This window comes from Pezoporus flaviventris, unplaced genomic scaffold, assembly GCF_033815535.1.
Source record: "Pezoporus flaviventris isolate CSIRO_AGI_PZ_B2104156 unplaced genomic scaffold, CSIRO_AGI_Pfla_v1 ptg000078l, whole genome shotgun sequence".
NCBI classification, from domain to species: Eukaryota; Metazoa; Chordata; class Aves; order Psittaciformes; family Psittacidae; genus Pezoporus; species Pezoporus flaviventris.
The window spans coordinates 14,703,698-14,729,977 of record NW_026892626.1 but is presented as its reverse complement, the minus strand read 5'-3'; the positions used below and the strand labels follow the sequence as shown (position 1 = coordinate 14,729,977).

The following is a 26,280-nucleotide window of genomic DNA, read 5'->3' as shown; positions in this document are numbered from 1 at the left end:
TCCATCTGTCCCAATGGTGAGGGATGTGCTTGGACTCCGCATCCCTCCCACCCCAAGGTTCTGGGCTTTCAGGTCACTTCAAAGAAGGTCACATTATGCCCAGATGCAGGTGGAGGAGGAATTAGCCACACAGAGCTCAACCATGAGCAGATACGGAACCCAAACTTCAAACACTCCCCAGAAAATGTGCAATTCTCTGTCCCAGTATAACAAGGGTGATCTTCTCTTTGTGTTTCCATAAAAGCCCATAGGAGCACACCCACGCCCTGAGGACAAGGATGTCAACAAACACTGGAATTTACAACAGCAATTTATTCAGGAGAAAGGCTGCAGGTGATAAGGACTGATACTTAAACAAGAGAGGAAGAATTCTTCATAGATGCAAATGCAATACTTGTAAGTCAATATTTGCTCTTGCAATATTGGCACACGCAGAAACGGTTTTCCAACATGAATAGGTTTCAGCCCAGCTGCTCCAGGATGGTGTTGTTCAGAAACATTCAGATCCACTTCTTAAACTTCATTAAAAATGTGTTTTTTTAAAGCCTTCGGGGAGCTAAAAGCCTTTTATGACGAGTCCTTCTAGCCATTGAAATCCATCAGCGCCATGGGGTGGCCTCATGCTAGCTAACCAGGAACAGATGGTCCCTTTGGGATGAGAGTATTTACAACCCCAAAATGTAGACAAGTCAGAACAGATCCATGTGACAAGAAGAGAGCTGAGAATATTTCTTCCTAGACCAGTGGGTGATGGACAAACCCCCAGATTATATTTAGTCCAGGACTAACCCCCCCACTCCATGCATGTTTCGAGCTCCCTCCATGTGCTGGAACATCGCATCAAGATGCCCCCATCTGCTCACTTGTTTGAGGTTTTGAGCAGTCCCCTTGAAGTTACTGTCATGTATGTGTGAGCAGGGACACACAGGCGATGTGAGGACCTCCTGGCTGGGTACAGTCCATGTGTACTGCAAGCCAGTGCTCCTGCCCCAGCCTCCTGTGCCAATGGGACACAGAGGGGAAGTCCCCAGCCAAGGGATGTGGAAAGATGCTCCCGGTACCCAAGAAGCCTTCCTTAAGACCTGGCTTTATTTACACAAAACAGTCAAAATACTGGGAATTAATTTTCCTATCTGGGATGGGAGATAGTAACCCAGCCTAGCGATTGCACTGGGTGCTCTGGGAGCAGCTCTACCAGTCTATGAGGTACCCTGGGACTCCTGGGCAAGCTCTTATCCTGCGATAAGGTGAGCATATCTCCTTATGAGATGAGCCAAGAAGCGAGCAAGTGTACTGCGGGCTGGAAACCCAAGATGTAGCAGAGAACTGTGCAGTCTGTCTGCATACCACCTGGGAAAAACTTAGGTCAGGGATCATCGTCTAAACCTGCTAGCAACAAATGAGGAAACTCCTTATTCCTGCTCCCCATGGCTCAGGGAGGCTTGCATCAGGAAGGGTGGAGGCGACGTGTTTTGTACTCTTGGAAGGGACGAGGCGTCCTCGACAAAGCAATTGCTCCTCTTGTTGCTGCAGAACAGCCTCTGTCCTTTGTCCCATGAGGGTCCCCTTTGTCCCCCATTCCCTGACCTTGAAGGAACACATCTAAGGGTGCCAATGGCATTGCTTTGGGTTTTATTTCAAGTGTTGCCGGATTAGAGAATTAACTGCAACCTCCACCTTGGAATAGCATCCTGGGTGTGAGTTGTCCACTCTGGTGGAGAAAGGACATGATGGAAGGGTAGTTATCCTGGGATTTAGACTCAAAACAACATGACTTTTACTCTGGCTGCTCCTCTGGAACAGGGCGCAGGGAGCGTGCCAAGCCTATGGAGGGGATGCAGCCACCTGCCCCATAGGAAGTGGGACTCCAGCCAGGCGCCGTGGTTTGCACACACCGCTGGACAGGCACCCAGCAGCATCCTCCACTACCGACCTGGGCTGGATTCAAACTGGCAGCTGAGAGGGAAGAGGAAACCATATTATATCGTTATCTCTCACCTTGCTTCCCTTTCATAACAACCCCATCCCTGTGCAAAACAGAAAAACACACTGGGGCTGCTGGAGCCCCCTCACTGAGCTGGGGCCAGGGCTGGAGCTTCCCTTGCAGAGGGCCATGCACACACAAGCTATCAGTCCCTCAATCTGGGTCAAATGCAAAAGAGAAAAGCTCAGAGAACAGCAAGACTTTGTTTCCCAGCTCCATCGCAGCCTCTGCAGGGTGGGATGCTGTTGCAGACAGGTTTTCTCCCCAAAACTCCATTATTTCTCCATTATCCCCATGGTGCACTATCCCCATCCTCAAGACTGCTGTGCCGCCTGATCAGTTTTACCAGGAGCATACATTATAAATACTCAGGGATATGAATCAGAAATGTGTGAGGAAAGAGACTAAGCTCCCAAGATAGTTGCCCTCATGCTCTCCCCTTGTGCTGTGCAACAGTCCTGTCTCTTTGCGGTTTAAGCTCCTGATGTCTCAATCCCCGGGTCTAACAGAGTGCCTGGCTGTCAGCTCTGCCCAGCCTAATCCACTCATGTGGCTCCTATACGGGCTCCCAGGAGCGACAGAGGCCGTTTCTCTGTTTTTTCACATCAAGAAAATTCATGAGCTGGTTTCGCATTTGTTTTTCTTTCAAACTTGAGGCTTTGCAGATATTAAACCATAATCCAGGAAGAATTTGCTTTGTGAGGGAAGAGTGTGGGATCACGGAGGGGAGAGGGGTCAGTGGGGGAGCGCGGGGAGTGGGGGGGGTGGCAAAGAGATTTTCATTTCCCCTCTGTGTCCCATTGGGATTGAAGCTTTTACCTCCCTGCAAACAATAGTGGCCAGTATGGGACTATATAGGAGTCTCCATGCTCCCCAGAGGTGGGAATTTCTGTTTGCAGCAACGAGTTTAGACATTGCCCACGGTGAGGCCAGAAGAAAAGCTTTTTGCAGGTGATAAGAAGTGGAGAAGGTGTAGACCATGAAGAAATGAGTGGAAAGGAGAGAAGAAAACATCTCTTCTAATGCCAAGTTGTTGCTCTGCATCAAAATGAAAGGCAAACAAATACAATTTGTGTTATAGGTAAACAGAGGAACTGGCCAGGGCAGGACAGGAAGGCAAAGCCCCCTGTTACATGGGGAGATAAACAAGAATCCTAGAAATGTGGAGAGAGGCTTAAGGTGATTGCTCAACGCACAAGGAAATACGGGGCAAAAGCCAGATATCAGGGAGAGGAAGCTGGAAAAGGGCAGGCTGATATGAGCAATGAGGTCAGCGCTGCTAAAATAGCATGGGAAGGCTTCCTGGAGGCAGAGCCACGTGCCCCCTGGCTCCTCCTGCCTTAGATATTCAGGTGCCAAGGTCTTACTAGACCAATATTGGGCTAAAATCACTCCGTGGCAATGAGTCCAGTCCATCAAAGGCTCCTAAGCAGCAAACCCCACTTTAGAGCACCTGCAGCTGAGCGTTATTTCCAAGGGAGTACTTCCAGATTGACGCAGCTCCATCGGCAGAGTCCTGTTGAGCTTGCCCTAGCTGAGGCTGTCACCCAAAAAAAGCATCGGGAACGAGCGGCTGCATCCACTCAAACCAACCATATTTCTTGAATGAGTATAAAGCTGGCCCCAGCTCTCTGTCAGAGCGAGCACAAGACAGACAGACTGCCCTCCCGGCTTGGGTTTGATCTCCAGCCCCGTTGTATGGTGAGCTCATCTCTTCTGGACAGCAAGGCACACTGTTGGGAGAGCAGCCAGCTGACCTGTGGCTCTGTAAGCACTGGCAGCATGGTTTGTTTGGGTTCCTGATATGCCAGGGGTCTTAAGGCTTGTTTTGAGTTCATCTCAGTTTGGCTCTTTTGATGGATTCTGCCTTTCTGGTCTGGTCACAAGCAATTGGATCTTGCTCTAAGACAAACAGCATCCATAAATCTCTGGTTGAAGCCGAGCAAGTCTTGTGTTGCTCCATGCTGTCCCCTCAGTCCTTTGAACCCCTGATGCCCTTACAAGTATGGAAACCTTAATCAGTGTCCTATCAAAATGAACAGAATAAATCTCGTTACCCGGTGAGATGAAGTCACACTGCCTGTGTGGCCATCTGGCAACAGATGGGGTTGCTCCTTGGGTTGTCTTCTCTTTGCAGGAAGTCTTCCATCAACTCTTGCAAAGCATGAACCTCTATATGTCTGCAAAATGCAGTTTCAGCAGTTGTCCCTGCTGTGGCTTGTTTGACGAGTTACTGCTCAAACCGGATAACTTTCCATTATGGTCCATCTTATCAATCCATCCTGCTTCAGGGATACATCATGCTTTCAGCCTTGCCCCCAGTATCTTACCAAGGGATCTCCCATTAGGATCCTATGAAGCATTGAGTAACTTCTCCCGTTCCTTTGAAATACAGCTGTTTTTTTTCAGTTACCTGCAGAAAGAAGGATCACTTTCAGGAGAAGGCTGAGCACTGCAGACCCTTGTGCTCTGTCAAAGTGATTTCTCTAGCTTATCTGCTACTCTGCCTTCTCCCATGTTCACAGTGATGTTAAAACATCGCACCAAAGCCTCTAACATCAATGAGTTTGGAGCAGACCTTGAGCTTCAATTCATAGAAAACCCTATTTTCCTGCCCCATTGCCCTGTCTGTGCTGGACCTCCTGCCGGGGTCAAGGGCAGCCATGCTGACATGAGCACGTGTTTTTAGCTGATGTTCCCGTCCACCCTCAGGCAGGGAAGAGGACAGGGATGTTCTGTGGCTGTTTGAAGAGGATGCACAGCTGATAGCGACTACATTCGAGGCAGTGTTTATTTGCATTTCCAGCAAGCCTTTGATAAATCTCTGCTCCTGCCTGCGCTGCCCAAACTCCAGGGACCATGGGAATGCCGGGAGGACCATCTCCCCATCTGGGACAGAACACGGGAAAGCCAGCAACCATCCCACTGGCCCAGCGGCACATTCAGCTGGACATACATCCCCTTCAAGGGACAAAGGGACTCGTTGAGGGAGGAAGAAACCATGTGTGGCCTACAGGAAGGAGGGGGCTGAAGAGGACTTGACTTCACCAGCATCAGGGAGGGAGGATAAGGGGGGAAAATCAGATTGTTTCCAACTCACGTCCGGGCAGTCCGTGGGGAAGAGGCTATTGGATCCATGTGTGGTGTGCAGGGCCTGGAAGTTGCGGGAATGTTGGAGAGTTTCCAGGAGACCCTGTGAAGCCTCTTTGTTCCCAGGAAGGTGATGTCTCTTGCCACAATGGCAGTGGCACAAGGAAGGTCTGAATGTGGACAAGGGAAGCCAACCCCACCATCACCTACTGCCCTCCAGCCTTTGCTGGATCTCATCACTGCTGCACTTCTTAGAGGGCAGAAAGGATTTGATGGGGAGCATTGAAGCACCTCACCCCCTATGAAATACCATTGAGGATAGCTGGGGAGACGCACAGAAATGACTGCACATTTCCCCTTCTCCTTGGGCACCTTCCAGCTGTGTCTGCTCACGAGGCCAAGAGCAGTAAGGATCCACTGGGCAGAAGTGTCTGCTGACCCTCACTAGGAACAGGCACCCTTTTCTGCCTGTCACCCTATAGCCATGACCCAGTTTCACTGAGGCATTTCCCTACCACAGGCTTTTTTCTTTTTGTCTCCTCTCTCATCATTCTCCTCCCTCCCCTTCAGCACCAGCATTTGATATTTACTTTCAGGCTTGGGAAGGACAGAGGAGGCTTTTCCTTGTGTTGCCCCCACATTGTTCCCCACTGGTATTCTGGAACAAGTGTGACATTCAGGGGAGCTGGAGCAGACAAAGCCTGCTTGGAGGTAATCATACCGCAGGCGGGTGTATCGGGTGTCCGCGGACACAGGGCATCCAAGAGCCTTTTGACTGTGTCTTTTTTAGGAAGAGCTTTCTCAGCCTCGGTATCTCTCAGATTAGGTTTTGTCCCCAGAGGAGCCCGTTGCGTCTCCATTGTAGAGCAGCTGTGGGAACCCACGGCGCAGCTCGGCACTGGAGCACTAGGACAATGCCGAAAGGCACCGGTGCTCCTGACCCATCCAATGGGCGGCTCTTCCTGCTGTCCAGAGGGACCGATCTCTAACGAGAAGGTTGTGTCGACATCTGCCTCCTGGCTCTTTCTCTTCTGTATTCAGATAGCCACAAAAGAGCAGGTATGGATGGAAGCCCTGAGCCCTTGGCAAGCAACCCTGAGACATGCATGGAGATAGAGAGGGTGAGATACACAAATACGCATGCACACGGATGTGACTGGTACCCCATGCATAAATCATGAATGGTTTGGGTTGGAAAGGACCTTAAGATCGTCTAGTTCCAGCCCCGCAAAATTCCCCAAAAGAGTTCTAGTTCTAACCTCCCAAAATGTGGGTTTGTGCCTTGGATGTGCAAGGAGGAGGCAACACAAGGAAACCATCTTATTATCCCTGGCTCTCGGCTGGGGAAGCAGCAATCACCTCAAAAACTCAGCAACAAGTGGCAAAGTGCAAAGGAAAGCTCAGGACTATCTCCATTTCCTCCCATACACCTTTGGCACGGGCAGGCAGAGCTGGTCCTGAGCACAAAGCACCTACAGCCTCTTACAAAAAGTGAGAGATGCTTGCTTGCCTGTCTCTGATTATCTTTTACACTCAGGCATTTGCAGGGATGCTAAACACATCCCAGAGATGTTAGGAGGGATATTGGTCCTCAAGCACAGGCTCATGCTGCTGTGTGTTCCATCTGAGCATGTTGATCCCCAGAGAGCATAGACAGAGCCTGGCAGCTGCATGACCTTGCCCGCCTCGGGACAGGATGACATCTAGAGCACAGACAGGTCTAAGGAGGCTGCAGTGTCTCTTCTTCCCAAAGAAATCAGCACTCACCCCTCCCCAGTCCCATTAAAATGCCTGATTTAGTACAGATTCTAACTGCATTTAGACCATGTAAAGCCACTTCTGGCTCCTCTCTGCTGAGGAGCTGTGTAAGCCTGGTGAAGCCTTGCTGATAGAAAGCAGTCACTGACTGATCCCTTATCTCCAGCCTTCTGCCGCTGACTGATCTGTTCCTCCCTCTTCTCTCAGCCGAGCCTCTGCTCCAGACCCATGCAGACTTTTCATCACTTTTAAAATCCTGGCCCAATAAAACATTAAAGCACTTGAATCCGAATGGGTCTGTTTACTTGCTTAAACCTAAACATGGGATGTAGTTGGATCAAGACCTTTCTCATCCTGCCCAATGCTTCCTCCTCCAGGGTCCGGGCTGCTCTGCTCAGCATCGTCTGCGGTTTCTCTCCACTGCGGTGCAATGTCATGGAGAATTTGCAGTTTCCCATTTGTGACACTCTGGTTTTGCCTAAGGTGACAAATGACCTCCTCCCTCCATGATAAACCAATTTTCTCATCCCAGGCTGCATCTGCTGGTTAGTCACAGACTGCCCTCAGAGCCCAAGGCTTTTGGTTCTGCGCAGCATCTGCACCACAGCTGTTTGCCATTGACTTTCCCCTGTTGTCTTTAGCACCGAGCCACTCACTTCCTATTGCACTTGGGCTCGTTGTGTTTCCTTTTAATATTCTCAGTTCTCTAAACCAGGCTGGCTTCGTGCTTCTGGGAAGGGCAATCCTCTGCCAGGCTACGGAGCAGCCCTCAGTAGCTCAGTGTGATTGAGCACATCGAGTTTTGCTGGGAATCATGAGCATTTCTAGGGATGATGGGCCAGGCAGGTGGGAGATGCTGCTAAGGATGGCTGGCTGGGGAAGGGACATGGCCTGCTCTCTCTGGACGCGGAGGGATGTTCTTGGATGGGTAGAAGTGTCCACTCAGGAGCTGATCTCTCCCTGGTGCTGTATGGGGCCAGCTGCCTGCAGCTGCAGAGCCACTGCAGCATGCACGAGCGTGCAGCCCATCAGATGTAGCCCCGGCCGAGGTGTCTGGGAGCAGGTCCAGGCTTACGCGAGTCGGGCTGGCTGCCGAATGCATGCATCCTCCGTGCAAGGAAGAGATGTCTTAGCAGGGATACAAACGCACGATGGGCAGGTCCCTGGATGAAGCCACTTCCCTCCAGCACATCTGGAAAATTGCTCCCATCTCCCTGTAAACAGGCTTCCAGAGGAAGATCTGTGCTAGTGTTGTCCTCCCTTTGGGATGTGGTGGAGCCAAGGTAGGAAAATCCAGCGGGATGGGAGGATATAGGCTCTCCTAGAATAACTTACAGCTGTCCTGGAAGCTCAGAGACCTGGAGGGCTGAGAAACATGTGGGCAAAGTTACAGATTTCATCAATTTTCTCTATTCTTGGCAAAGGACCAGGGGAAGACACGGTTTCCGCTGTACAGCAGCGATGATGGAGATCCATCTGGAGTCCCTGCTGAGTTCAGCCTTTTCTCCCACCTCTCTAGACCCAGAGGAGCAGCAGTGTAGGTGGGTCTATGGGTCAGGCTCAGGGGAAAGCCTGGAGGAACCAATACAGCTGTTATTCCTCCTCCTCCTCAGCAAAGAGGTCTCAGGGACCCTCAGTGATGAGGTAGCTTTAAAAATCACTGCACATCATCTGGTACCACTGAGGATGGGTTATTGCTTAAAGTGGCTGGTGAGAAGAGAAAAGAAGTGGTGTCATGCTATGATGTCCTCTAAGGAAGGGGAAGGATCCAAGAGAATAACCTCAGGTCCTCAGCCCTGGAGCAGAGATTGGGAAGGGGCTCCCTCCAGCATAGGGAGAAGTGGTGAGAAAGTGCTGCAGTGCTTAGAGAGCAAACAGAGGCTTTGCTTAAATCTCTTGTAACAATAATTATGTCACAGCTGCTGAGGAGAGGGCCCAGAGCTATTTTGTTAGAGATTGTAAGCCCAGATATGGGTAAATGAGGAAGCTCAAGTCTCTCTTCAGAGGGGGATAAGTAAGGAGGCTGCTCGGTTGTTCTCCAGTGTAGATGGACGTAGAGCCCTGTGCTCCCTTCAGGCACCGCAGATAGATGTCACACATGAAAGAAAACAAACCAGAGGCATGATTCATGGCACACTGAATGTGATGCTGAGGTCCCACTCCAGGACTGTGGTCAGTAGCCCCAGGCACGAAAACCTCCTGCATACTGGAAGCAGGCTCCTCTTAGGAAACCAGGAACCTGCTAAGTTCAGCTCTGGTTACAGCCTTAAACCATCATGTCATAAATCTTACTTGCAGCATCCTTGGCAAGGGTGCTCTCCACCAAACGCCTTGCTCAGCAGCGTGGCCAGTGTGGTTTTGGGGCTGTATCTCTCTGCTATGGGAAGGGCAGCCTCAAAGTAGCCCCCGAGGCATGCTCAGGCCTCGGGAGCCCAGCATGGTGGCCCTGGAGAGGTGACAGATGTGACTTTTCCAGTCTTCCCAAGGCCTCTCCCAGCTAAATCTCTCTGGGCAGCGTGACGAGGCAGACAGTGCTGGACACTGGAGGTGCCAACCGGTCTTCCAGCCAGATGACGTGCCCAGGCAGGCTGACCAAAGCCAGAACAGTCTCTTCTCCCCACACTGATGCCCAAGCATGAGAGCCAGGAGGTCCCAGTGCTGCTCTGTGGCTGGCACCCTGGTCCTTGAGAGAGAAATAAGCTGGTGGGACACTGCTAAAGATGGGAGCTCTGTAGGCTTTTTATCACCTATAAAAACACCTATAGGAGTCTGTTCAAACTGAGTGTTTCAGAGCTCTCCCAGGGACCCCATTCCTGCCCTTCTCCCCTTTGCCGCTCAGCCCCAACTCCTGCAAACTCTCTAAGTGACAAAAGGATCTTTGGGGCTCAGCATCATCCACAGCTCATCACCCGCCTGCCCAGCCTTATGGATGGAGGGCAGGACCATCTGCTCCAGGGCAAATGAACCCCATGGCCAGATGCTCTGCTTCGCTAAGAAGGCTGTAAAAGCCTTGGACCCGGTTCATGGGAACCGCTTCGCTCTCCCCCTCCTCCTCTTCCCACACACATTAACCTCTTTACTGCCACTGATGTCTTTACAGCAACATCTGAGGGAGGAGAAGGAGGCGGGCGAGAAGGCACGGGGGCCGCAGGGCAGGATGCTGCAGAGGTGTGCTGGGAGCTTGCCTGACACACTGATGTGAAGTTTGCCGTCCTTCCTCCCCTCTTTGGGAAGACGGGGAATGAGAGGCCGTTCCCAGCGGGGAGGCCGCAGGCAGCACGGGAGCGGGTGTGGAAGCACCGCAGGGGTGGGAGGAGGAGGTGGCAGGATTGGCACTCGCTTTGGAAGTGTCCCTGCAGGGGTTTGCTCTCCATCGCAGCCGATTCCCACGAGCAGACCAAGCCCCATCCCCCAAAGCCTGGCCCAAGGTTTCCGTGAACCATCCTGATGGTCCCCATCCTTAGGGCAGCAATGAAGGCACCTTGCTCTGATGGAGAGGACAGGAGAGACTGTGGCTGCGGTCCCCATCACAGCCCATCCCTGTACTAGTCACCCCACGGCAATAGCACACATTTGCACCAAACAGCAGGGTTTTAGCAGGGAGAGGGACCCAGAAGTCCTACCTGTCTTACCTACATGACAGGTATTTCCTGTCATGCTGCTAATTGGGAATACACCACATAACTCCTATATCACTCCTATTCCTTCCAGTGACAGAAAGCGGGTATCAGTCTCCCCTGGCAGGGTGCTCTCATGCAGCACCCTGGTTTGGAGCAGGACTGACAAGCATCTGGTCTATGGGGATGTACTACCTGAGTACTGCTCAGCACGGCAAAGCCCACAGCATAGGTAAGCAACCGCTTCTGTGGGCTGGATCCAACCTTCCTGCCTGGACCGAGAGTCTTTCAACCTATTAAGAGACACAGAGTGATGTAGCTTCTACCACAGTGCTGCATCTGCCTCTCACGTCCTTCCTGCACATGTTTTCTGGCCCTCTAAACTCACTTCCAGCCCCCCAGGCCACCAAGGGTTAATTCCACCCTTCTCTGGTGGGCTGTCACAGCGCTGGGGACATCACAGGTGGGACTCGGCTTGCAAGGCATGGCAGGCTGCTGGAAAAGACCTTGACTATTGAACCCTGAAAAATCTCCTCCTTTCCACCAGAGCCTTCCTCGCCCTGGTTCCCACAGGGCTCCTCAGCCACCCCGCACCTCTGGGAAGGTCACACGCCGCTGCTGTATCTCACTCAGTGCGGTGGGAATCCGATTAACAACCGGCCCCCGGCTCTGGGATTGGGCAGCGATGGGCGAGAGAAGGGCCCCGTGCCCGGAGAAGAGCTTTCCCACACTCCGTCCCCCCGTCGCCGGCGACGGCGGAGGAAATCGTCCATATCTAAATGTGTCCTGATAGCTGCGCTAATCTAGGGCTGAATGTGCAGCTCGGGGTGGGCTCACCGGCAGCATTAGCGCAACACATGGCCTGTATTCAGCTCACACAAAGGGCCGTATTCTTCCTTACCCCGCTCCAGCTTCGCGTGCTCGAGTGGAAAAACAGAGCGCGGTGAGGGATGAGGGGAGACCGTTGAGATGGAGCAGCTGGCTCCCCTAGGGATGCAGGGGGAATTCTGACCTCGGGAGGGTTCGCTCTGCACCCGATGTGCGTCCATCCCCACCAGGCAGAGAGGACTGTGTGATGCTGCATTTGTAGGTCTGAAAGGTTGGCAGAGAGAAGGGAAAACCGGGGTTTTCTAAGCAGTAGAGGGGTATTTTGGGGTGGCTGCATGGCAAAGTCCATCCCTGGTTCGTAAGGGTGCTCTATGGGATGGGGTTTCTCTGCTCATTCTCTGCACCAAGGGGAAAAAAAATGTTGGCAAGACATCAACAAAAGTCAGTTCAGCTCAACCTGAAACAATCCTCCAACCAAACCCACAAGGTTTTCTTCCCTTTTTGGGGTCTTCCTTTTCTGCACCTTTTTAACCCTTCTCCTTTGGGCTCGCAGCACAGCTCAAAGAGGAAAAGCTCTTTCGAAATAAGGCAAAAGAATATGTTTTGCTTTGAAAAGTGTTGAAACAAGACGTTTCGACATCTTCCAAATGATCTCCCTCACTTGTTTTGGCTGAAGCCCTGCATTTGCATTTGACCTGGATTTGCACATTGTTGGTTCCCCACAAAAGGGCACATTTTTCAGTGAACTCAGCCCCGTTCACCAAAAAAGCAGCTCAGCTCAGCTCTGGGGCCAAGCTTCTGTAAGCAGAAACTTTCAGAACGACAGGCTAAGGGGTTGGTCTGGACAAAGGTGAAGATCCTCTTCTCAAAGGACCTCAAAATGCCCCACTTTGACCACAAAGTTCCCCATTCCTGTCCCCCTTTTTCTTGCACTATCTCTTCTCTTTTTGCCTCGATGCTTAGGCCAGCCCCTCACCTAAACATCTGTCATTTAGTGAATAAATGCTGCTGCCAGGCTTGGATGCAAATTCTTGGAGCCCTGGAGAGCCTGGAAACCATAAAGCCCAAGGATGGAGTAATCTCCGCATAAGGACCATTCTCAGCCACTGAAAATACTCTCCAGCCCTGGATAAGGGAAAGTTTTCCCTTGGAAAAGAGGTGTCCCAACTATGTCCCCACTCCCTGAGCCCTGTGGATGGCTTAAGGCTGGGTGCAAGGGAGCAGTGGGGCAGGCAGACTCACTCACATGGGGATGTTATGAGCAGCCCTCCCCTAATCAGCCCTCAGCTCACATTAGCAGTTCCCACCCTTGCGTGGAGCCCTGTCACCTCCCCACTCCACCGCCAGCGGGATGAGTTTCCTCCTCCTTGCCAAGGACTGGCTCCTTCACAGCAAGCTGATGGGTGCTGATGAGGAAGAAACCTCCTATTCCAGAAGCTGGGAAAGCAACGACCTTCCCGATGTCTGGGAAGGGCGGGGAGCAAGGGGAGGCAGCCTTTCCATGCCTGGCAGATCCTCCATCGTCCTCCTTCTGGGCCCTGTCGAAATCTGCCTGTTTTAACTTGTCTGTATGTCTCACTGGGGAGATGGACTGGAAAATACAAGGCACATCCAAGCAGCTTTCTCCATGGGGAAAGCTTTCAGCACATAATAGTCTGGGGCTTGTTTGATGCCTGGTGTAAGATGCAGCTGAATAAAACCATGTAGAAGGAGCTTGAATAGTAAAGGGCGTCTTGAGAAACAAGCAGCCTTTTCTTCCCTTTCCTGCTGCCGGAGCTGCCCTGGAGCTGCTGTGTGTGAAGGGAGAGGGGCTGGTTCCCATTTAATCTCAGGATGAAGGCTGCCACTATAAATGAAAGTAAATATATAATTCCTCCTATTCCTGCCCAGTTGCTATGGAGACCACAGTTTAATTAACCACAACGCTGATGCCCTGCATGCCACAAAGCTGCCCAGGAAAATATTACGGATATCTCCCTATGTGTCAGCCCTACACCCGTTTCTTGGTTTTACTCACTTCCAGATCGTGCCAAAAGTGCGTGATGGGCACACGGTGCAACCTGGTGTCATTGTATGAGCTAAGCTCTCACTTCCCACAAGAGATGGGCCAGAAGGGCAGGAGCTACCAAAACCAGATTCCTGGCTACGATGTGAGGTGTCCCTGCCCATGGCACGGGGGTTAGAACTGGATGATCTTAAGGTCCCTTCCAACCCTAACTATTCTATGATTCTATGTGCAGCCTGGATGGAAAATCCCATACACATAGGGAATTTCCAGACAAGAAAAGGGAGAAATCAACCTGTTTAGTCTTCCCAGGACTTTGCTCAGAAAACCCACTGAGATAGGGTTATATGATACCTATTCCTTCTGCCTCTTGTGGACTGCAGCTTGGTGGGAGACAATGGTGCTGGTGCAGAAGGTCTCAAGCAAGGCTAGCTCCTGATACAGCCTTTGCAAGGAGCTGGGCTTGGAAGGGGCATTCCTTCCTACCAGAGACCTGCTAGAGTGTTTCCATCACACCCAGTTTCTAGTCGAGGGCTGAAGCTCTGCTCCAAGCCCCTGCACCGGTGCAAATCCATCAGGAAAGATCCATCCGGGTGGCAGGAGATTTGCAGACCCCTCACTGCACCCTGGATTTCTCCAGCTTCTCACCTCCAGGGGAGGAGGAGCTGGACTGGGGACTGGGGAGAGACCTGCGGCAGGGAGCTGGCGTAGGCACAGGAAATCCAGCTGTCAAGACGACTCCAGCGCGCTCACCCATCCCTGCCTCCCGGCACCTTTTTCTGGTGTGCGTTTGTGTTTCAGACAGCGCGGATCCTGCCGGCCAGCCCTTACCTGCCAGCATCTGTCAGACACCGCAGTAAAGAGGAGCCGGAGGGCACGAACAGCCCGCCACCGGGCCCACACCTAGATCCACCTCCGTGATGCAACGTCTTGCTGCGCAGCTGCTCGCCCCGCTGCCAACAGCCCCCGCGGCTCCAAAGGAGGATGGGTCTCCGAAATAGGGGCTTTGGCACCACCCCAGATGTTTGCTCAGCCCCAGCCTTGAAAGTGAATCTCAACAAAAGCCAGAAAAAGCCTTCTCCTGCCTCAGGGAGAGAAGAGCAGGGGTAAAGCTTGACTTGGTCAATCAAGAAGATGGATGAATACTAAAGACCCTTCTTCATGCCTTTGCCCTCATCACGTAGGGTGCCGTCATGGGGCATCACTACAGGGCTTGGAGGCAACGCAATCAACTGTGCCGCCACGTTGTGTGGTGTGTGACAACAGATACCAGTTAATAAAAAAAGTAGGGCAGTAGGCAGGGTGTTTATGGGATCATATTGTACCAACCATGTTCTAGTGAGAGCTGGTACGGAATGTTACCTCAGCAGTAGTATCCACATCTGCTACAGTGGCTCTTGCTTGCAGCCCTGCGAGCAGCATTAGCCAGAAACCACCACAGAAACCCAAAACTCAGCCAAAGACACGGGAGACACAAGCCCAGGCCCCAACAGGACAAATCTGGGGGACTGGAGAGGAGGACGAGCCATCTGGCTGCTCCAGACATTCAGATCATCTTGACCTCCTCTGGAGGGACTCACCTCTCCGGCTCATCGGGAGGGTTTGTTTTCCCGGCTGGAAAATTTAGACCCTCATTTCCATTCCCGAGCTCCCTGGGGTGCTAGAGGAGTCCTTCTCTGTTTTTACAGTTTGCACTGCTTCCCACTGCCCTCTGCTTTCCTTTTCCTCTTCTCCATGACATGAAGCTTAACCAAAGTCCAGAGAGGCTCAGTGTTTCTGTGAGATCCCCAGGGAATCAGGCATGGTTTTAAGAGCCCTGCAGGGTGCAGGCAGAGGGAGAGCCAGGGGATTACCCTCCAGGCCAGCCAGAGCTGGGTGAGTAATTCCCATTGCTCTTCTTCATCTTTTCCATGGGACTTTCCAGTCTCTTCATCTGAGCTCTGATCTGGCCATGCACAGCAGCCAGGATGGCCTGGAAGGGTGTATTTCTCTCTGATAGCTGCAGTTGCACTTGCTCAGCGCAGGAGGTTGTGTATCAACAGTTTCATCCTTTTCTGCCCTCTCAAGTAAGATATTAGTATAGCGGGGGATTTTGATTTCTAAAGAAACCTATAAGATGCTCTCAGTGAACTGCTGTTTTGCAGTTAGGAAGCCTGTTCTCAGCCTGTACCCTTCAGCTCTCCAGGAAACCGGCACCCATTTGGGATATGTGATGGGAATTAAGCTGAGGACCTCCAAAACACAGAATAGCTTTAAAAAGCTGGTTAGCAGGGAGCTGTCATCATGACTCTCATCCCCACATGACATGTAACATGCAGAGCAACAGGCATCTATCAGGCTGGGTTTAGCAGGTAGCATGGCTGAGGTTTGGGGGGCAAGTATTGCACTGCCAAAGCTCACCCAGTGCCTCCTCAATGGCTCATCTGCCAGTCTGGGGACAAGGCAGGCAGCACTCTTAAGAACAGCCTTGGCTTTAAGGCCATAAATCACACCCAGGGGAAGAACAAAGGCACTTCATTGGATGGGGTGGGGGGCAAAAAGCATCGCTTGGGGCTGCCTGAATTTATGGCACCCTCTGGCTCCTTTAGCAATGGATGCTTTTGACAGAAGACTCAAAGCAACAGCCTTAGAGGGGAGATAAAAGGCTGGGAGAAAAGAAAAGACCATCTTTTTTTCTCCTCTTTCATTTTTGCCTTTAAAGCAAAGGGAGAGGAGGCACCATGGCAACGTCAAACTCCTTGGGCAGGATGCTTGCAGTGGAGGCCCCAGGCTAACCACCTTTCTCTGACCATATACCCCACAGCAAACCCCTGACTTCATTGCCCCATGCACCCACTGCCAGTGCTGCCCACCTGGCTGATAGAAGAATCCATTCCCAAGGATGGGATCATCCAACTGCCTCAGCTCCTCAATGCAGCAGAGAAGGAAAGGAGGAGGAAAGCTACCCAGTTAACAAACCTTGGCTAAATAAGCTGCTTGGGGCTGTGCAGGCAGAGCCAATGCCCTCATTGATATTGAAATCAGGTGCAATCCATCATGGGATGAACAGGCTCCTTCCATGGGAAGCTGAAAAGAGCCACTCTCAAAGGGAGGGGGAAAAACTTGTCTAGGGGAAGGGCAAACCAAAGCGTGGCAGGTGTGGTATGGAGAGGGATGCTGTCCACGACAGACAGTGATTCATTGCCCAGAGGCACCATGCCATTCCTAGGGCAGGCGCAGAGAGAAGGCGCCAAAGTGTCCCCTGGATGGCGGGAGGACAGCAGGCATGGGGATGCTTTGGGTTTTGTCTGGGTCTGGCTCCATAGCAGAGAACGGCTGTGGTTTGCACCCAGCGTGGGAAAGTCCCTGCTGCAGGAGTCATCATGATGAAGGCGGGTGGTTTGTGGGTGTCAGGAGAGGAGGTGGCATCAGGCACAGCCATAGAATCATAGAATAGTTAGGGTTGGAAAGGACCTTAAGATCATCCAGTTCCAACCCCCCTGCCATGGGCAGGGACACCTCACACTAAACCATGTCACCCAAGGCTCTGTCCAACCTGCCCTTCAACACTGCCAGGGATGGAGCATTCACAACTTCCCTGGGCAACCCATTCCAGTGCCTCACCACCCTCACAGTAAAGAACTTCTTCCTTATATCCAGTCTGAACTTCCCCTGTTTAAATCTGAACCCGTTACCTGTTGTCCTATCACTGCAGTCCCTAATGAAGAGTCCCTCTCCAGCATCCCTATAGGCCCCCTTCAGATACTGGAAGGCTGCTATGAGGTCTTCACACAGCCTTCTCCAGGCTGAACAGCCCCAACTTTCTCAGTCATGGGACATGTACCTCCTGGGCCACCCCAACTCCTTTCATCTGTGACTGAGCTTAGTGAGTGAAAACGCACTCTCACCCATGGGTTGATGTTGGTACCTGCAGGACAGCACATAGCTACTGCCCACAGGGTGAGCCATGATGAGCCTTTTCACTCCTCATTTCAGTCAGCTCCCTGTGGCTCTGAGGGGCCAGCACAGCCACCAACACTGGGAGGCAACACCAAGGCTCCCTTGGGTGCTCCCCAGGCACGGATGGAGACCAGGCCACAAAGGTCCTTGAACCTGGGTTGCTCTCAGGTCTGTAGGTCTAACTCAGTGCTTAAAAATAAAACACAACCCAAAGTGAAACTGAATTTGGTTTCCTTTGTCTCAAACCAACTTTTCACCAAGCTTGAGGGCCACCTCTGGTTTCGGCACAGCCTGATGTGACAGGAACCACCTCCATGGGGAGGGCTGTGAGGACTGGGTCAGTGAGAGGAGGGGGCACTGGGGATGGTGAGAAGCCTCGTGAGATCCCCTACTGCAGACAGTCCATGGGCTCAAAGCATGGCCGCTCTCACCCCACAGTGTCTTGTCTTTCAATATATGTGTTGAGGGTCATCCCAGAGTCATCCCACTGCATCCAACATGTTCAAGCAGAACGATGCCAAATCTATCCCAGCATCTCAACACTCAGCATCCAGCCTCGGCTCCCTGCACCTGGACGCAATCACAGAGCCGGACGGAGAATGGGAAAACGCCATCAGATTCAGTTCACCAGCAGCTGCTGTTTATTTACCCGGGATCCTTCCTACCGAGGAAAGATTTAGTGGGGGGAAAAAGCACTTCCCACCCCCTCAGGCTGCCACTCCGGGGACCATGCGGTGTGCGAGGGATGCCCTGGTGAGGAGGGGGCTGATGCTCTTGGCAGAGCTGTGAATGGGCCGTGGCAGGGTTGGCCTTTCCCAGCACAGCACCGGGGGCCTGGGGGAAGCCCACATCTGTGTGCGGGAGCCGGGCCAGCGCCGGTGTCCTGCGGGGATGGGCGGTGGAGGAACGCGGGGCTGCAGACCCATCGCTGCCCTGCGGAGGCGTTTCAAACATCGCATTCTTCTCTGCTTTGCTTTCTATTTCCCGCCCCCCTCCTCAAAAAGAAAACCATGCAAGCTCTGGAGTTAATTAAGCAAAGGACAGAGAGTCTGGGATGTGCTGGGGTACAGCTATGAAAGCAATCCTGCTCCAAAGGGAAAAGGGGTTTGCTTCTTGAAGGCTTCTCTTCACACGATGTCGTGCTTTGCATGGCCTATGGGATGAGTCCTGGGGCTGGCTGATTGTTCTGTGCCCCCCATGGCATCCCCCATACTCCCTCTGATGAGGATCCTTTGTGATGTGAGTGGACTGAGCTCAGCTTCAGTGCTGCCATAGGGTTTGGCACCACTGCAAAGTGAGTTATAGCTGATACCAAGCCTCTGCCCCCCCCCTCCTTGCCAAGGGGATTTGGCCACGTTATGTCCCTGCTTTGTGCCTTAGTTTTCTCTCTGCCTTATGCCTGAGAAATAGGCATTTCTCATATATACACCTTAAAGGGTGTATATAAACCCTAAAGAGTTTTTTGCCAGAGCAGCTCTGTACAGTGCTTAGCACGATAGTGTGCTGGTGAGATTTGCGGTACTCCCCCTTAAATTTGTAACAGTGAATTGAAAGGTACATGAGGCAGGAGCCAACCAAGGGAATCTCCTCTTCTAGCTTTGGGATTAGGGCATTTATCCCAGGATATAGGCTCTGCCACACCAGAGCAGGCAGGCATCCCTCTGGGAAGGAGAAACATTCCCAGGCTGCATCTGTGCCATTGTGCTCAGCTGAATGATGGGAAGGGGAGCAAAGGGGAAAATTAAATTTGCACCCTGAGCCTGGAGATTAGTTTCCCCTTATTGTTGTAGGAATAATTAAAATTGTTGGCCACATCATTGTTCCTTTTCACCTTCTCATAACCCACTTGCTGTATTTGATTCCCCAACCTCCTTCTGATAATTACACGTTGCACTGTGCTTTTACAGTCCTGCATGTCCTCTGTCACCATGGGCTCTTTCTCATTGCCACCCTCCCTTTTCACTCCACTATTTCATGGTAGCAATTTGCCCACCCTGCTGAGCAACGGTCCTTCATTCCCCCCATGCTTCTCTGGGAGGCCAAGATGGGTCCCCATGGACCAACATGGGGCAGTAACGTATGCCCACGTTGCTGAATAAAGCCACTTCTATACGATGCTCTCCCAGGCTCATCGAGGAGCAGAGTTATAATTCTGGGTGTGTTACTGCTGCTTTAGTCCTTTATTCCAAGTTGCTGGAGCTGGGTTTGACAAGGCTTTGCCTTGGCAGCCTTGCATTGCACTACACAGACCCTTGGCAGAAGAATGTGGAGAAAGCTGCCATCCAGGGAAAGCAAGTTCCCATCCCTGGGGATCGGCAGCACGATCCAGGCAGGACCAGTGCTCTCGGCCACGTTAGACAAACAAACATAGAGCTGGGGATGACAGGAGCTCATGGGCAGTGGCCGGTGGTGGTTTGACAGGTCATCAGGCCCTCACGGCTGCCATCTGCCACTGCAACCTCTGGGATGCAGTGGGTGTCCCTGAGGGGACAGGGATGAGGAAGAAGAGAAGGAGGGAAAGCTGCTCCTGGCAGCTTTGGAGCAGGGCTGGCCTGAGGCTGTGAGCTGGAGGAGGCATATTCTGGCAGAATAATACTGAAAATAAACCCCACTAAACTTATTTTTAGCCCTGCTGATGATGCTGAGACTATTTAGGGGCTGGCTGACACTGTGGTCTGGGGCGCTTTGACAAGCCCCAGTTATCTTGTGTTTTGTCCTTCGATCGTAAAACTTGGTGGGAGAGTGAGGCTCATTCCTGTGCGTTGGTCAAGGACCCCATGCCTAGGATGCCTGAGCTCTTTGGTGTAGGAAAGAATAAATACAAATAACGATTCACCAGGAATTTACTATGTCTGATACAAACTCTCCAGCTGTTCAAACAGGGAGAAGGAAATCTGCAGGGATGACTTTGGTCAGTCTGAGTGCGAGATGGATGCAGAACTGTGCCAGTAACTCATCAGACAACAAGGCAGATGTTTAAAGTCTATTCCAAATATGCATGGATAATGTCAGTGAGAAAACAACCCAACCTTTGTGGAAATGAAATGAAGGTCAAAGAAGAAGAAGAAGGGATAGCATCTTGTTATGGGCATACTAGAGAGGGAGATAGGGGAACTGGGTTTGGGTGACAGTGGGCAACTCATTAAATCACACGTGCTCCCACGGGTGGATGGGGGGGGGGGGGCAAAGCAATGCTGCCCTTCTCACAGGCCATAGCCAGCCCCCAGGATGCTTCCCAGCTTTGCTGTATGGGTCAGGAGTCAACATGATGCAGAGCAAAGCAGTAGCTCTTCTGTTTCAGTCTGCGCAAACCAACACAAACCACTTTTTAATGGCTTTAAAACCCTCCCTGCAAGAAGGTTTGACAAGGAAAACACATGAAGACCCATAAATTAGCTGCAGTAGCTGAAGCCCCATTGTGTAGGCAATGGCTCACAGCACACAACAGCTACTCCCGGTTAACAATGCGAGGAAAATCACTCTGCTCATTCTTTATCCTCTGACACAAAGTGCAGCTGCAGGAATACCTCAAACGGGATTTTAATGAAAGACAATCGTGTTCTTCTGGCTCTGCATGTTTGAGAATGAACCCATGGAGATAACGGGCCCGGGCTCACAGAGATAAACATGTCCAGATAATTAAAATTATGGCTTTCTTCTAACAGTAAAGGGCAAGATCCTCATCTGATACAAGCTGTTGTAGCTCAGTGCGGTCAGTGGAGTCACTCCTGCTTGCCCCACTGGAGACTGAGCCCACGGAATTGTCAGCAGGGAAATGGGATCCAGCAACCGGGCTCTGCAGTGTGGTCAGAGAGGTCGCTGTTTGGTTGGACGTGCCAGATTCTCATATTTCCCCATCCAAAATAAATCCGGGATTTTTGTATGTGTGTGCAAATGTCATCTGGGAGCTAAGCTGAGGGCAGACAAGCTGCCTGTGCGACAGGGGAGCCAGCTTTCAGGACTGCAGGCAAAGCAGAAAGCACTGGGTGCTAAAAGGAGGACACACATGAATTTTCCAAGTGGGAATACCATTGAATTAGGCTGGGAAGCTGTGGCAGGGAGCACGGGCAGCAGGAGATCAGGGTCATACACGTGCTTGGGAAGGGCTGGGGGCAGCTTTCGCTGGGATGACACACACCAAACGCCACAAGACATTCTGGGCCAGGTTCCTAGAGGATTTTCAAGCAAGGAGAGGTGCTGGAAAATGGCAGCCTGAAGGAAAGAAGTCTGGAGGAGCCTCTGGAAGCAGGAGGGGAGGGCAAGCAGGCAGGATTGCCCTGCAGAGGAGGAACAGGAGCGTGCACAGGGCCGGTGTCAGGGCTTGTCGGCACAGAGGAGCATAGCAAAGCTGCTATTGTGGAATAAAATATGCTGGAATGCAGACACGCCTATTCCAGAATAAAGCTGCTTTTTCCTAATTTAACTTAATCCACTATTTGTTTTTATTATTTTTATCATCATCAGATGCAGCTAATTTGGAAAAGCTGTTCCAATTAATTTCCCTGCATAGACAAGCAGTTACACGCTGGAAAGCCTTTGTCTGTTCGGTGGCAGCCTGACCAGCAGCTTCTATTCATTTCAAAACCAGCTCCTTTCTTCTGCCCTCTGATCATTTTTTCTTACTTTGTCCCATCAGACCATGAGGGGAACAGGAGTGGGATTTTTTCCTGGGAGCATGGAGCCTGGTAGCCCTGTTTATGGGATGAAGAGCAGGAAAGGAAGCATTATTTAAAGGGGAGGAAGACAAAGACTTCAGGAGAACAAGAGTCCAGGGCAATGGTCAAGGAGGCCATGAGGAAGATGCCATGAGGTAGAGTCTGCCATCCCCTTTGGACTATTTAAGCTGCAGGTAGTGCATGGCCCAAGACCTCAGTAGGAGGGTAGAAGGATAGGAGGTAGGAGTCCACCGGGTTGTCCACACTGGAGAGACCCACAGCTTGAATCAGAGCCAGAGCCAGAGCAATGGCTGTTGGCACCATAGTTGGCTTGGTGGTACCAAGACTATGCCAAGGATGGAGCAGCCCTCTTGGATGCACCCATGTCACTGGAAGGCAGGAGCATCCTGTCCCCGGGGGGGCTGCGGTGACTGTGCTATTCCTGGTGAGGCAAAGCTAGTTCTCGCAGAGCCCAGATGCTGCAGAGGAAGCTGCTGAAGGATGATCCGTCCTTTCCTTTGGCTCAGAGATGAAAGCAGCTCACAGGAGCTTGGAGCTATGAGCGAGTAACTGATTAACCAGTGCTGCAGATACTGCAGACGCTGTGAGAGCCACTGAGCTGGTTCTGCATAGCTCTTTCCCTCTTTAGCTTTCAGCCAGAGCAAGACAAGACTGGGGGGACCTGCACATCAGGAAAAGCCAAGACACAAACCCCTGTCTTCAAGCTGATTTTTTCCCTCCAGATCTTCAGTCTGTCTCTTTTTCTACTTCCTTTTCTTCCATTCTTTTCCTTTGGGACTCCTCCATCTCCTCGCTCCATCCCTTGTGGTCTTGTCCTTTGGCACTTTAGAGACTTGGCTCACCCTCCTTCTGACTGGGAAATGTTGGGAGGCCACAGTTACACGTTCATCTCCAAAAGCAACCTGAAAATGGTCCAGTCCATCATCCTCTGTGGTCTGGGCAATGGAGCCAGTGCCAGCAGAAAAAGCAAGTATACCCATTGCTTGTGTGGCAGGGAGCTTGCGAGAGAGAGAGATGCTGGGGGAGAAGGATGAAAGTTAAACCCCAAAGTCTCCTGCCAGATGTTGGGGGCACCTAAAGAGATGGCAGTGGCTGATGCTGGAAGGAAAGACAGCTTTTCTCCCTTTCAGGCAATTCCTATGTTGTTTGTGAGTCTCTTTTCTTCTAAGGCTTGACCTTGAGAGACACTATAAATGCCTTAAAATCTCAGTGCAGGACTCCTGCAAGCTATTTCATCATGCAATCAGGTTATCACTTGCTACAGCTCCTTCTCCCCCTGGTACCTTTGAGAAGGCTGTGTTCAGGGGAAGCTTGTGGATGAACTCCTCATGCTCAGGCTCTGATGAGTCAAAAACCAAAGCCTTCTGCCCCACCAATGTGTTTGGTCCCTCTTACCCAGTGCTTGCTGAATCTGTACCTCCCTGCTAATAAAGCCTGGTACTTTGTAGGGGCAGGCCCGCAAGAAAACAACAAACAAACATCTTCAATAGAAGGGATGTGCTGCCAGCCCCCTCCCTTCTCCAGCGAGTGTTTGTATGGTCCTGATTTCTGTACAGAGACTCTGATCTGCAAGTTGTATTCGTGACCATAAAACAGAGATTAGCTCTTATCTCTGGCAGGCAGCAATATCAGGCACCAGCCCTCTCTCCAAAGCGTTGGCAGCCAAGGAGCAGCCCAGCACACGAAGATGAACTAGTTGGAAGAGGAGGAGGTAAACAACGTGGGGAAAACCAGTTGTGGGAGGTGAACCTGGAGGATGGGATGATGCCAACCTGCCCTGGGCTGCAAGGGAGCCCCAAGCCCCAGCGCAAGGGTGAGAGGCAGGGGAGGAAGCGGTGATTAGACACCAGCGTCTGCAATCAAGAGGCAGGAAGCATGATCTTCAGGAAATGCTCGCCTCTTACCCTGTGTGATAAGGTGCCGAGTGCCCCACGGAGGAGGCACCCAGCCCTTCCGTGCCCCCCTGGCAGGGCGCCCGGTAGGCAGCACCCGAGGCCTGCGCACACAGGGAGCAGGTCCTGGCCACTGAGCCACTGGCAGCATCTTCCCAGGTATGGTTGTACCTGGATGGTGTATACCTGGGTGGAGGAGCTGTATAGACAGGCAAAACCACTGGGGTTCGTTTGGAGGCTTACTCACTGCGAGTCAAACACAGCTCCGCTTACATAGGGGTCTGGATTGATTCAGTGGTGGTTTGTGTGTGTGGGAATAGGCTTTGGCCATCAGATGGCTGCAGGAGAGAAAGAGGAGAGTGAAGAGAGGAGTGGGAAAAGAAAAAGGTAAGAAAGGAGATGAAAGGAAAAGGAAGGAAACTAAAAGAAAGGAAGGGAGAAAAGGAGAGGGGAGGGGAGGAGAAAAGGAAGGGAAGGGAAAGGAAGGGAAGGGAAGGGAAGGGAAGGGAAGGGAAGGGAGAAAAGAAAAGAAGAAAAGAAAAGAAAAGAAAAGAAAAGAAAAGAAAAGAAAAGAAAAGAAAAGAAAAGAAAAGAGAAAAGGAGACAGAGAGAGGGGAAAAAGAACCCCTTTTGAAAGCCTTAAACCTGCCTCTTTATCTCCCTAATCTGTATTTCCCCCCCAAAGCCTCTTTCTGTACAGGATGAAAGCAGATTTCTCCTCTTTATTTTCGTTTTCTGTGTCCTTTAGGAAGGCATTTGCTCGAGACTAATTGAATTTTCTGCCTGTGAAGAGAAAGACACGACACAGAGTGAGTTAAAGTCCGACACCAGGACAGGGCGCAGGAGCCGTGTTAACTGGTGTGGGGGACAGCCCCTCACTTAACAAAAGTGTTTAATTCTGTCCCCTCTTGTTAAGAAGGGGCGGAAGGAGGGGATATTTATTCTGTTCTTTTCTCAAGGTTTTTCCTTTCGGGTCACAAAGTGCCCCCCACGCTCCCGGCCCCCCCCTTCTTTCCCTGCTTTTGTGGCAGCAGCAGCTGGTGGGTTGCAAAGGGGACAGGCTTTGTCTTTTGACACACTTGAACATTGCTGCACAGAGCTGGGGAAACCTTTCCCTTCCCCACCTCTCGCCTTTCCAGCCGAGGAGGAGGGAGCGAGAGGCAGAGTTACAGCGAGGGGATAAAATGGCACAAAGGGTGGCTGGAGCTGTGGTGGATGAGGGATCAAGGCTGGGCTGTGGTGAGCAGATGGTGATGGGCATCAGGAGGGGGTGGGATGGCCCCGAATGCTGGGGAGGCTTGTGTTGAGCAAGCAGTTGGAGGGATTGGGGAGGAAAGCCATCCAAGAGGCAGCAGTGCCATAGAGTGCAGGGTTTAGCTCTTCCCAAATTTCACGAAGAATGCTCATCCCCTCCCAGGAATGGGTCCCAGTTAATCTTCCGGACACAACAAATGGAGGATTCGCTTGGTTTGTGCTGCCAGTCCATAAAAAGAGCTCCTTTTTCTGCAAGCAGCACTCTTGAGTCCTCCATGTAATGTGTGCAGACTCTTCAGGCCCTCCACAAAGGGTGTGCAGACTCTTTCCACACCTCTTCCAAAGATGGGACATTGAGGCTGATCCCCAAGGACGTGCACAATGCAAGCACGTTTGACATCAGGACATGAGGAATGCCATGGTGGAACCTAGCAGTGGTGGCCTGGGGCTGGAAAGAGATCAGGCTCCTTGCAGGCAAGAGCAGGAAATCAGGGCTTGACTCCTGATCAGTCAGAATAACCTGCCTGCATCCACCCTGTACCATAGGGTTTGTAGCCTGGGAACGGCCCCAGAACATTTTCTGTCCAGGTCAAAGCTAAAGGTAGAAAGCTAAACCCCATCTCTCTCATGATCTCACAGCTTGAAGACTAAATTCCTTCATTGTCCTCCCCATGACCAAGCACCTTGTATGAGATCCCAGCCTGGGACCATGCCCCTATCAGGCAGTAAAACCAATCCCTTGCAGCCTAATTGCTCTTACTGGGTGTTTACCTACAGTGATACCAAACAACGTGCACCAGGAGAAGGTCCTCCCTTCTCAGGCTGAAGATGCGAGGATGCGTGGACACTAAAGGATGATCCTCCTAAATCACAGCCAGTGGCCTGATTAAAGTCCATCCAGATCTGCCTTATACTAGTGCAAGCTGGCAGCTTCAGTGGGTGGACACTGGGGTAGAACCGGTACGAGGTGAGTGAGAACAGAGACCATAGAATCATAGGATTGTTCTAGATGTGAATTTTAAGCTCCGGACGTATACTCGAAGCTTTGGGAAATGCCTGCTTCCGCAGGAGCTTTCAGGAGAGTCCTCATGAGTGCAAAATAAATGGATATATTCATTATCCAAATTGTCTTATTTTTGTGGTGCCTCTTGAGTAAACCCACTTCTGAGGCTGCTCTAATTGCTTTGCAATCGAGCAGAGATAAATATTTATCAAAGAACTGCATCAGGAAACCACA

At 51.5% G+C, this 26,280-nt stretch overlaps 1 long non-coding RNA gene across 1 annotated transcript; it reads left to right on the top strand.

Moving 5' to 3' along the window:
• The first annotated feature begins 22,736 nt into the window (after positions 1–22,736).
• On the top strand, positions 22,737–25,732 carry LOC133279675 (uncharacterized). Its single transcript, XR_009746949.1, has 3 exons — positions 22,737–23,608; positions 24,538–24,598; positions 25,303–25,732. It is a non-coding gene; the product is annotated as an uncharacterized LOC133279675 (long non-coding RNA).
• Positions 25,733–26,280: the final 548 nt, after the last annotated feature.